Source organism: Trachinotus anak, unplaced genomic scaffold (genome assembly GCF_046630095.1).
Source record: "Trachinotus anak isolate AG129_WGS33_773 ecotype Australia unplaced genomic scaffold, CSIRO_AGI_Tana_v1 ptg000003l, whole genome shotgun sequence".
Lineage (NCBI taxonomy): Eukaryota > Metazoa > Chordata > Actinopteri > Carangiformes > Carangidae > Trachinotus > Trachinotus anak.
This window is the reverse complement of record NW_027273854.1, coordinates 19,824,122-19,836,394: the sequence shown is the minus strand read 5'-3', so window position 1 is coordinate 19,836,394 and position 12,273 is coordinate 19,824,122. Positions and strand designations below refer to the sequence as shown.

General features: G+C 45.8%; 2 non-coding genes and 2 pseudogenes across 2 annotated transcripts; all 4 read left to right on the top strand.

Moving 5' to 3' along the window:
• Positions 1-166: 166 nt before the first annotated feature.
• On the top strand, positions 167-343 carry LOC139619677 (U2 spliceosomal RNA; annotated as a pseudogene).
• Positions 344-730: 387 nt separating this feature from the next.
• On the top strand, positions 731-845 carry LOC139618887 (U5 spliceosomal RNA). The gene has a single exon (XR_011689893.1). It is a non-coding gene; the product is annotated as a U5 spliceosomal RNA (small nuclear RNA).
• Positions 846-6,597: 5,752 nt separating this feature from the next.
• Positions 6,598-6,772, top strand: LOC139619766 (U2 spliceosomal RNA; annotated as a pseudogene).
• A 391-nt stretch (positions 6,773-7,163) lies between these two features.
• LOC139618886 (U5 spliceosomal RNA) lies at positions 7,164-7,278 on the top strand. The gene has a single exon (XR_011689892.1). It is a non-coding gene; the product is annotated as a U5 spliceosomal RNA (small nuclear RNA).
• The last annotated feature ends 4,995 nt before the right edge of the window (positions 7,279-12,273 follow it).

Here is a 12,273-nt window from a genome sequence, read left to right as displayed (position 1 = left end):
TTTGACAACATGTAAAACCCCTTGAAATATTTGTTTTTAATGTTTTAAAAAAAAAAACAAACAAACAATGGTTTTACAACTATTTATCATATTGTTGTGATTATAATGTACCCTTTGTATCTCAAGATGTAAACCTTCTTTGAAAAAACTTGAAATGAGTGTCAATAAATCTTTTCGAAAGAAAAAAAATCTGTTCTTATCAGTTTAATATCTGATATGTCCTCTACCCGAGGACAAACATATTAAACGGATTTTTAGAACTGGGAGCTGAAAAAGGGGCTTGCCCCGTTCACTCCACGCATCGACCTGGCATTGCAGTGCCGCCGGGAACGGTGCACCCTTCTCTGGCCGTGTGGAAAAGCAAGCAAGCAAGCAAGCAATGACGCAAACGTACAGTTTCAAATGCCCCTCTGGCAGTGGCTGGAGGAAGGTGAGTCAACCTGCCCCACAGCTGATATCCCTCACGCGCCCTGGAAGGGCTGCTAGCCTCCAATCAACCCCGCATTTTCCCTGTATTTTGGTCCCCGGGGGCCTGCAAGCGCCTGATAACTTGAGAAATTTGTGGGGATTGCATGTTGAGGCCCAGACACTTTTCTCCACAGCCCGATTGGCTAGAGCCCGTGACAACATGGGGAGGGGGCGGGGATTTGGCAAGCTAAGAGAAGGCTACCGTGAGGGCGGTGACTGGGACCAATGGGGTCCTCGGCCGCTCTTGAGGAGAGGCCTGTACTGACTCTGGTTTCTCTTCATCACGCACAAGTCTTTCGCCTTTTACTAAAGACTTCCGTGGAGAGGAACACCAATGAGTTTAAGCTATTTTTGGCAGGCTCTGCCGTATGGCTGAGCCCTTTGAGTTTGTGAAAAGTCAAACAGCTGTCGAGGTCAGGAATGGGGAGGTGGGCGGAGGTGGTGAAAAGCAGCCATTGCTCCGCTCATGTCAAAAGCAGCCAACCGCGACCAGCGAGATTTGTGCCAAGAGCCTGGCTGGAACGCCAGACACTTTGGGCCCATCGCTTCTCGGCCTTTTGGCTAAGACTGCGGTCGCCTCCTTTTGATGGTTAAATTCTTGCCTGTTGTGGCTCTGAGTTAAACCAGCTCTTGGGAGGAAATTGTCTACATTCCTTGTTTAAAGTTGTGCAACTTTTCTGTAGTTGCATATCTTAAACAAATAGGAATTCATTGGCCCAGAGAATCTCTTACCTGCGCTCTGCCGGATTCAACACCTTGTCCAGGCCAAAACTTGAAAAGGTAAGTACGTTTTTAGATTTTTTTCCTTTTTATATTTTTAATTGTATTTACTTATTTATTGTTCATTGTTTTTTTTGTCCATTGTAAGTTTTTTACTGATTTTAGATCCTTTTAGCTTGTGGTGCCTCCACCATGTCGGCCACCCATGCCAACATGCGGAGGCACCACAGCGTCCGTTTTAAGTTTAAAGAAAAGGATGGAAAGCTCCTGGAGATGTCAAGGCTAGATTTCTCCAGGAAGCTAATCCAACAGGCTTTGAAATTCACAGCAAACGATTTGAATTGTATTTTGACACTACCATTAAATACAGGTTTTGATGTAAGCTTCCAGTCTGCGGCTATCTTGAGAGAATTTTGGACAAGATTTGAGTCTGTGAAACCCCAGTTTTCTGCATTTGTTGTTGAAAAACTGACTGATAATGCATTGAAAACAGTCATTGTCAGAATGTTTAATGAGACAGTGAATGCAGAAGACATTTGTATATGGCTGGGGAGATACTGCACTGTTAAAGGCCAGGCTACCAAAGTGAGAGATGAGGACGGCATCTGGAATTGCGCTTGGAGGGTCCCCATTCAACAATGGCAGGACCCCCAGGGCTTCCAAGGCCTGAAACATCTGCCGTCAATGATAGTTCTGGGTGAAAACAGGGGCTACATCCACTACCAAGGTCAGCCCAAGCTCTGCCGCAAGTGCGGTGAGCATGGGCACCTGGTAGAAGCGTGCACAAAAACCTTTTGTGGAAAGTGTAGAGAAATTGGGCACACTTTTGAGGAGTGCACCAATGGCAGGAAGTGCAACCTTTGTGGAGAAACAAATCATCTCTTCAGAGCTTGCCCCAAATCGTTTGCCAACAAACTAAAGGCAGCAAAAGCCAATGAACAAAATGGAGGACAAAAAGAAAAAGAGCAGGTTGAAGAGGCTGGGCAGGAAAATTCAAATCTCCCGCCAGATACTGTGATTGGAGAGGAGGGATCATGTGAGGCGGGAGAGGGGGAGGGGCCTGCAACAGCCCCATCAATGGAGAGTGGAGAGGAGGATGGGGAGATGCAGGAAGTGGGCGGAGCTAGTTCAGAAATGGAAGATTTTCAACCACCTGAAAATAGTGAGGATGCCCCCCTCCCCGATGCCCAGCAAACAAAGAGACTTGCATCGGAATTGTCCTCTGAGTCTCCTGTAGCCTCAGAGAAGAGGGGAAGAGTTGGGACTCTCTCAGACAGTTCATCTGTGGAGGAGCCCAGAGTCTTCCCCTCCAATTCACCAAATGAAGTCTCTTTCCTGACAGTAGCTCTACAATCAACCCCTAAGGACTCCAAGCTAAATGCAGCCTTGCGTCAAAGGCCAACCCCCAGAGTCCGACGGGGGAATGGAGCTCAACTCCCTCCTTCATCACCTGTTGAAGTGAAGGAGGAGCCCCGTTCACAAGAAATAGTCTAACTGCCTTTTTTTAAAAAAAAAAAAGATATTTTAGCATCTTAAACCTCTATTTAGTGTTTTTAAAATTTCATACCTGTTGTTTTTAATCATACTCATGACACTCACCTTCTCAACCATCAATGTGAGAAGTGTGAAGTCGAGAGTTAGAGCCCAGAGTGTTTTATCCTTTCTTAATTCTACAAAGTCAGATGTGTTTTTAATGCAGGAATGTGGCATACCGTTTTTAAAACACTACCGACAGTGGGAGGAGATGTGGCCACAGACATCGATATGGAGCGGATCAAACCAAAATAAGAACGATGGAGTGGCCATTTTAATAAAAAACCCTCAGGTTCTGGTGAAGGGTAGCACTGTGGTGAGAGACGGTAGGGCACTTTTAGCACACTTGACCTTTATGGGACAGGATTTTAACCTTCTCAATATTTATGGCTTTAACGACAAAAATGACAGGTATGACCTTTTAGAAGACCTGCAGTCCCACATGCTAGGGAGAGTGCCATTAGTTTTAGGAGGTGATTTTAACTGTATTTTAAGTCGAAAAGATAGAAAAAGAACAGGGGAAGATTTTAAAATTGACAAAACATCGGTTTTATTACAGGGCATATGCAGGGATTTTAAACTACAAGACTGTTTTAAAACCATGCATCCCAGAGAGGAGGGCTTCACCTGGTTCAGTGGTGATGGCACCAGAGCCTCTCGCATAGATTTTATTTTCACACGGGACTGCCCGCCGACCGATGCTAGATTGACCCCTGTTTTCTTTTCTGACCACCTGATGCTCTCCTGCACCCTTTCACTCTCTTCAGGTGTGACTTTTGGAAGTGGTCTGTGGAAACTCAACTGCTCCCTGCTTGAAGATCAACATCTAGTTCAGCAGTACAGGGAGCAGTACCGAGAGTGGCAGACCCTTCAAGACATGTACGATACACGAGCACACTGGTGGGAGATGGTGAAGGGAAAGACCCAGACTTTTTTCAGACAGGCAGGCAAAAAAAGAAAGGGCAAGGAGAACAGACGCATGATGGGACTGCAGAAGCGACTACAGCGCTATTTTAACCTCAACCAAAATGGAATGGATTTTAATGAAGAAATTAGAGAAATCAAATCAGAGATGTCGGTTTTAGCTGAAATTAAAAGCAAGGGTGTCATTTTAAGGAGCAGGGAACGGGAAATAGAGGAGGGTGAGAAGTGCACCAGGTATTTTTTTAAGAAAATTGTTAGTAAAGGGGGGACCATTTTAAAACTAAAAAAGGAAAACGGGTGCATAACAGAGAATATCGAAGAAATTAAACAGATTGTGGAAAATTTTTACGTAGAATTGTATAAAGAAAAGCCCATTAGAATAGACACCATGAATGAAGTTTTAAAATCCATCGATAAAAAAGTAAAAGACAGTGTGCTTTTAACCCAAGATTTTACCATTCTAGAGTTAAATAAATGTTTGTCAAGTTTTAAAAAAGGGAAGTCCCCAGGACAGGATGGACTTCCCTTGGAATTTTATTTGACCTTTTGGGACATTTTAGCACCTGATTTGATCGATGTTTTTAAAGACTTTGAGCACCTAGACCGACTTCCTGACAGTTTTAGAGTAGGGATAGTGACTCTACTGCACAAAAACAAAGACAAGACCGACCTGATGAACTGGAGACCTATCGCACTTTTAAACCTTGATTGTAAACTTTTTAGCAAACTTTTAGCCTCACGTATGTCCTTGTTTTTAAAGGGGGTGATTCACCCGGATCAAGGCTGTGCCATCCCAGGGAGGAAGATCACCGACAGCCTGGTACTGATCCGAGACACCATCTGTTACGCGAGAGACAGAAACATCCGGCTAGTAGTCCTAAATTTAGATTTTGAGAAAGCCTTCGATCGGGTCTCGCACCAGTACCTTTTCAAGGTACTGCAAAAAATGGGGTTCCCAGAAAGGTTTCTAGCTTGGGTGGGATTGCTGTATCGGGACATTACCAGCAAATTTGTGATTAACGGGCATTTGACAAAAGCAGTCGATATTAACTGCGGTGTCCGTCAGGGTTGTCCGTTATCTGCCCTCCTATACATAACATGTATAGAACCGCTGGCACAGATCTTGAGAAGGGATCAACGAATCAATGGGTTGGGAGTACCGGGGAGCGGGGGACTGGACACCAAGTGTATTTTATACATGGACGACGTGAACATTTTATGCACCGACCTTTTATCCGTCAACAGGACGCTGGACTTGACTGACTGGTTTGGACAGGCTTCTGGGTCAAAGTTGAACAAAAACAAGACCCAAGCCCAATTTTATGGACCGTGGACAGCGACTGAGATGACAGGACTCCCTTTGACTGTGACCCAGACTGACCAAAAAATACTGGGGATCAAATTTGACAGGGAGGGAGAAGGAACAACAAATTGGCCAGACGTGGTAGGGAAAGTAAAACAAAGACTAGGATATTGGGGACTTAGAGGACTGACTATTGAAGGAAAGGTTTTAATCATCAAAGCGGTGATTTTACCTTTGCTTTTACTCATCAGTTCTGTTTTTATCCCACCTAGGAGAGTGCTTTTAGATCTGGAGCGAGCCATCTTTTATTTCCTGTGGGGCTCCAAGTGGGAGAGACTGAGGAGGGAGGTCATGAAAAGGCCAAAAGAGAAAGGAGGAAAAGGAGTGCCTGACCTGTACTTGTTTTTAGGAAGCCGATACACCGCACTACACCTCAAACAAGCCACAGACCCATCCGGAAACCCCAAAACTACAGCCATGACACGTTTCTGGATGGGATCGTACCTCAGACGATTGAAGATTTTACCTACAGATCTTAAAGTACCCGTGTCTTTTAGCCTGCCACCAGCCTATGCTTTTATCCCGACGTTTTTAAAGCATTTTAAACTGGAGCAGGAGGAGCTGCATATTTTAACCAACCACCGTTCTCTGATCTCTGTTGTGCAGGAGCAGGAGCCAGTGAGTCCAGTGCGCGGGCTCGCATTTGGCGAGCCCTCAACAGTTTGGCGCAACGTGAACCATTCTGCTCTTCCAAACAGACTCCGGGACCTGTCATGGATGGTGGCTCATGAGATTCTCCCAGTCAGGTCCGTCATGCACTCCCGGGGCATGTCAACACGCTCAACCTGCCCCCGACCCGGTTGTGGCGCGCCAGAGTCGGTGAGGCATTTGCTCTGGGAGTGCAGCGCTGCCGTAGACCAGTGGGCAATGGCCGGCTCCTTGCAATTCCCGTACTTGCCAGCAAGGGAGGTCCTTACAGCACAACTGGTGCTCTATGGGGTGAGCCAAAAAACACTGAAGAAAGATGACTTTGCCCAGATGTGGCTCACCCTAGCCGCCATCAAAGACGCCATATGGACCTCCAGAAACTTGCTGGTAAGGAAGCACATGCAGATCCCCCCCGTGGCTGTGATCCGGATGGCTGTAGGCGGCAGGCCTAGGACACAGCCACAAAGAAGCATCGCCTCTGTGCCCATTCGGACGAAGGAGCCGGAGCCACACATGAAAAGGTCAAAGCAGCGGCGGCCTGGCTCTCCGGGTGAGGCAGGTGGGAAGGAGCAACAGGGTGAGGATCTCCTCTGAGCACCACGACAGGATCCCGAGAGACCAAATGTTTGGGGGAGCGGAATGAGTGACCCTGGGTAGGGACTCACTCTGCTCCTGCACAAAATTAGAAAGAAGAGAAGTTTTAAACCAATGCACTCCCTTTTAAAGATTTGGGACACTCCATGGTTTTCATTTGTGAGATGGATTTTATGTTTGACAACATGTAAAACCCCTTGAAATATTTGTTTTTAATGTTTTAAAAAAAAAAAACAAACAAACAAACAATGGTTTTACAACTATTTATCATAGTGTTGTGATTATAATGTACCCTTTGTATCTCAAGATGTAAACCTTCTTTGAAAAAACTTGAAATGAGTGTCAATAAATCTTTTCGAAAGAAAAAATCTGTTCTTATCAGTTTAATATCTGATATGTCCTCTACCCGAGGACAAACATATTAAACGGATTTTTAGAACTGGGAGCTGAAAAGGGGGCTTGCCCCGTTCACTCCACGCATCGACCTGGCATTGCAGTGCCGCCGGGAACGGTGCACCCTTCTCTGGCCGTGTGGAAAAGCAAGCAAGCAAGCAAGCAAACAATGACGCAAACGTACAGTTTCAAATGCCCCTCTGGCAGTGGCTGGAGGAAGGTGAGTCAACCTGCCCCACAGCTGATATCCCTCACGCGCCCTGGAAGGGCTGCTAGCCTCCAATCAACCCCGCATTTTCCCTGTATTTTGGTCCCCGGGGGCCTGCAAGCGCCTGATAACTTGAGAAATTTGTGGGGATTGCATGTTGAGGCCCAGACACTTTTCTCCACAGTCCGATTGGCTAGAGCCCGTGACAACATGGGGAGGGGGCGGGGATTTGGCAAGCTAAGAGAAGGCTACCGTGAGGGCGGTGACTGGGACCAATGGGGTCCTCGGCCGCTCTTGAGGAGAGGCCTGTACTGACTCTGGTTTCTCTTCATCACGCACAAGTCTTTCGCCTTTTACTAAAGACTTCCGTGGAGAGGAACACCAATGAGTTTAAGCTATTTTTGGCAGGCTCTGCCGTATGGCTGAGCCCTTTGAGTTTGTGAAAAGTCAAACAGCTGTCGAGGTCAGGAATGGGGAGGTGGGCGGAGGTGGTGAAAAGCAGCCATTGCTCCGCTCATGTCAAAAGCAGCCAACCGCGACCAGCGAGATTTGTGCCAAGAGCCTGGCTGGAACGCCAGACACTTTGGGCCCATCGCTTCTCGGCCTTTTGGCTAAGACTGCGGTCGCCTCCTTTTGATGGTTAAATTCTTGCCTGTTGTGGCTCTGAGTTAAACCAGCTCTTGGGAGGAAATTGTCTACATTCCTTGTTTAAAGTTGTGCAACTTTTCTGTAGTTGCATATCTTAAACAAATAGGAATTCATTGGCCCAGAGAATCTCTTACCTGCGCTCTGCCGGATTCAACACCTTGTCCAGGCCAAAACTTGAAAAGGTAAGTACGTTTTTAGATTTTTTTCCTTTTTATATTTTTAATTGTATTTACTTATTTATTGTTCATTGTTTTTTTGTCCATTGTAAGTTTTTTACTGATTTTAGATCCTTTTAGCTTGTGGTGCCTCCACCATGTCGGCCACCCATGCCAACATGCGGAGGCACCACAGCGTCCGTTTTAAGTTTAAAGAAAAGGATGGAAAGCTCCTGGAGATGTCAAGGCTAGATTTCTCCAGGAAGCTAATCCAACAGGCTTTGAAATTCACAGCAAACGATTTGAATTGTATTTTGACCCTACCATTAAATAAAGGTTTTGATGTAAGCTTCCAGTCTGCGGCTATCTTGAGAGAATTTTGGACAAGATTTGAGTCTGTGAAACCCCAGTTTTCTGCATTTGTTGTTGAAAAACTGACTGATAATGCATTGAAAACAGTCATTGTCAGAATGTTTAATGAGACAGTGAATGCAGAAGACATTTGTATATGGCTGGGGAGATACTGCACTGTTAAAGGCCAGGCTACCAAAGTGAGAGATGAGGACGGCATCTGGAATTGCGCTTGGAGGGTCCCCATTCAACAATGGCAGGACCCCCAGGGCTTCCAAGGCCTGAAACATCTGCCGTCAATGATAGTTCTGGGTGAAAACAGGGGCTACATCCACTACCAAGGTCAGCCCAAGCTCTGCCGCAAGTGCGGTGAGCATGGGCACCTGGTAGAAGCGTGCACAAAAACCTTTTGCGGAAAGTGTAGAGAAATTGGGCACACTTTTGAGGAGTGCACCAATGGCAGGAAGTGCAACCTTTGTGGAGAAACAAATCATCTCTTCAGAGCTTGCCCCAAATCGTTTGCCAACAAACTAAAGGCAGCAAAAGCCAATGAACAAAATGGAGGACAAAAAGAAAAAGAGCAGGTTGAAGAGGCTGGGCAGGAAAATTCAAATCTCCCGCCAGATACTGTGATTGGAGAGGAGGGATCATGTGAGGCGGGAGAGGGGGAGGGGCCTGCAACAGCCCCATCAATGGAGAGTGGAGAGGAGGATGGGGAGATGCAGGAAGTGGGCGGAGCTAGTTCAGAAATGGAAGATTTTCAACCACCTGAAAATAGTGAGGATGCCCCCCTCCCCGATGCCCAGCAAACAAAGAGACTTGCATCGGAATTGTCCTCTGAGTCTCCTGTAGCCTCAGAGAAGAGGGGAAGAGTTGGGACTCTCTCAGACAGTTCATCTGTGGAGGAGCCCAGAGTCTTCCCCTCCAATTCACCAAATGAAGTCTCTTTCCTGACAGTAGCTCTACAATCAACCCCTAAGGACTCCAAGCTAAATGCAGCCTTGCGTCAAAGGCCAACCCCCAGAGTCCGACGGGGGAATGGAGCTCAACTCCCTCCTTCATCACCTGTTGAAGTGAAGGAGGAGCCCCGTTCACAAGAAATAGTCTAACTGCCTTTTTTTAAAAAAAAAAAAGATATTTTAGCATCTTAAACCTCTATTTAGTGTTTTTAAAATTTCATACCTGTTGTTTTTAATCATACTCATGACACTCACCTTCTCAACCATCAATGTGAGAAGTGTGAAGTCGAGAGTTAGAGCCCAGAGTGTTTTATCCTTTCTTAATTCTACAAAGTCAGATGTGTTTTTAATGCAGGAATGTGGCATACCGTTTTTAAAACACTACCGACAGTGGGAGGAGATGTGGCCACAGACATCGATATGGAGCGGATCAAACCAAAATAAGAACGATGGAGTGGCCATTTTAATAAAAAACCCTCAGGTTCTGGTGAAGGGTAGCACTGTGGTGAGAGACGGTAGGGCACTTTTAGCACACTTGACCTTTATGGGACAGGATTTTAACCTTCTCAATATTTATGGCTTTAACGACAAAAATGACAGGTATGACCTTTTAGAAGACCTGCAGTCCCACATGCTAGGGAGAGTGCCATTAGTTTTAGGAGGTGATTTTAACTGTATTTTAAGTCGAAAAGATAGAAAAAGAACAGGGGAAGATTTTAAAATTGACAAAACATCGGTTTTATTACAGGGCATATGCAGGGATTTTAAACTACAAGACTGTTTTAAAACCATGCATCCCAGAGAGGAGGGCTTCACCTGGTTCAGTGGTGATGGCACCAGAGCCTCTCGCATAGATTTTATTTTCACACGGGACTGCCCGCCGACCGATGCTAGATTGACCCCTGTTTTCTTTTCTGACCACCTGATGCTCTCCTGCACCCTTTCACTCTCTTCAGGTGTGACTTTTGGAAGTGGTCTGTGGAAACTCAACTGCTCCCTGCTTGAAGATCAACATCTAGTTCAGCAGTACAGGGAGCAGTACCGAGAGTGGCAGACCCTTCAAGACATGTACGATACACGAGCACACTGGTGGGAGATGGTGAAGGGAAAGACCCAGACTTTTTTCAGACAGGCAGGCAAAAAAAGAAAGGGCAAGGAGAACAGACGCATGATGGGACTGCAGAAGCGACTACAGCGCTATTTTAACCTCAACCAAAATGGAATGGATTTTAATGAAGAAATTAGAGAAATCAAATCAGAGATGTCGGTTTTAGCTGAAATTAAAAGCAAGGGTGTCATTTTAAGGAGCAGGGAACGGGAAATAGAGGAGGGTGAGAAGTGCACCAGGTATTTTTTTAAGAAAATTGTTAGTAAAGGGGGGACCATTTTAAAACTAAAAAAGGAAAACGGGTGCATAACAGAGAATATCGAAGAAATTAAACAGATTGTGGAAAATTTTTACGTAGAATTGTATAAAGAAAAGCCCATTAGAATAGACACCATGAATGAAGTTTTAAAATCCATCGATAAAAAAGTAAAAGACAGTGTGCTTTTAACCCAAGATTTTACCATTCTAGAGTTAAATAAATGTTTGTCAAGTTTTAAAAAAGGGAAGTCCCCAGGACAGGATGGACTTCCCTTGGAATTTTATTTGACCTTTTGGGACATTTTAGCACCTGATTTGATCGATGTTTTTAAAGACTTTGAGCACCTAGACCGACTTCCTGACAGTTTTAGAGTAGGGATAGTGACTCTACTGCACAAAAACAAAGACAAGACCGACCTGATGAACTGGAGACCTATCGCACTTTTAAACCTTGATTGTAAACTTTTTAGCAAACTTTTAGCCTCACGTATGTCCTTGTTTTTAAAGGGGGTGATTCACCCGGATCAAGGCTGTGCCATCCCAGGGAGGAAGATCACCGACAGCCTGGTACTGATCCGAGACACCATCTGTTACGCGAGAGACAGAAACATCCGGCTAGTAGTCCTAAATTTAGATTTTGAGAAAGCCTTCGATCGGGTCTCGCACCAGTACCTTTTCAAGGTACTGCAAAAAATGGGGTTCCCAGAAAGGTTTCTAGCTTGGGTGGGATTGCTGTATCGGGACATTACCAGCAAATTTGTGATTAACGGGCATTTGACAAAAGCAGTCGATATTAACTGCGGTGTCCGTCAGGGTTGTCCGTTATCTGCCCTCCTATACATAACATGTATAGAACCGCTGGCACAGATCTTGAGAAGGGATCAACGAATCAATGGGTTGGGAGTACCGGGGAGCGGGGGACTGGACACCAAGTGTATTTTATACATGGACGACGTGAACATTTTATGCACCGACCTTTTATCCGTCAACAGGACGCTGGACTTGACTGACTGGTTTGGACAGGCTTCTGGGTCAAAGTTGAACAAAAACAAGACCCAAGCCCAATTTTATGGACCGTGGACAGCGACTGAGATGACAGGACTCCCTTTGACTGTGACCCAGACTGACCAAAAAATACTGGGGATCAAATTTGACAGGGAGGGAGAAGGAACAACAAATTGGCCAGACGTGGTAGGGAAAGTAAAACAAAGACTAGGATATTGGGGACTTAGAGGACTGACTATTGAAGGAAAGGTTTTAATCATCAAAGCGGTGATTTTACCTTTGCTTTTACTCATCAGTTCTGTTTTTATCCCACCTAGGAGAGTGCTTTTAGATCTGGAGCGAGCCATCTTTTATTTCCTGTGGGGCTCCAAGTGGGAGAGACTGAGGAGGGAGGTCATGAAAAGGCCAAAAGAGAAAGGAGGAAAAGGAGTGCCTGACCTGTACTTGTTTTTAGGAAGCCGATACACCGCACTACACCTCAAACAAGCCACAGACCCATCCGGAAACCCCAAAACTACAGCCATGACACGTTTCTGGATGGGATCGTACCTCAGACGATTGAAGATTTTACCTACAGATCTTAAAGTACCCGTGTCTTTTAGCCTGCCACCAGCCTATGCTTTTATCCCGACGTTTTTAAAGCATTTTAAACTGGAGCAGGAGGAGCTGCATATTTTAACCAACCACCGTTCTCTGATCTCTGTTGTGCAGGAGCAGGAGCCAGTGAGTCCAGTGCGCGGGCTCGCATTTGGCGAGCCCTCAACAGTTTGGCGCAACGTGAACCATTCCGCTCTTCCAAACAGACTCCGGGACCTGTCATGGATGGTGGCTCATGAGATTCTCCCAGTCAGGTCCGTCATGCACTCCCGGGGCATGTCAACACGCTCAACCTGCCCCCGACCCGGTTGTGGCGCGCCAGAGTCGGTGAGGCATTTGCT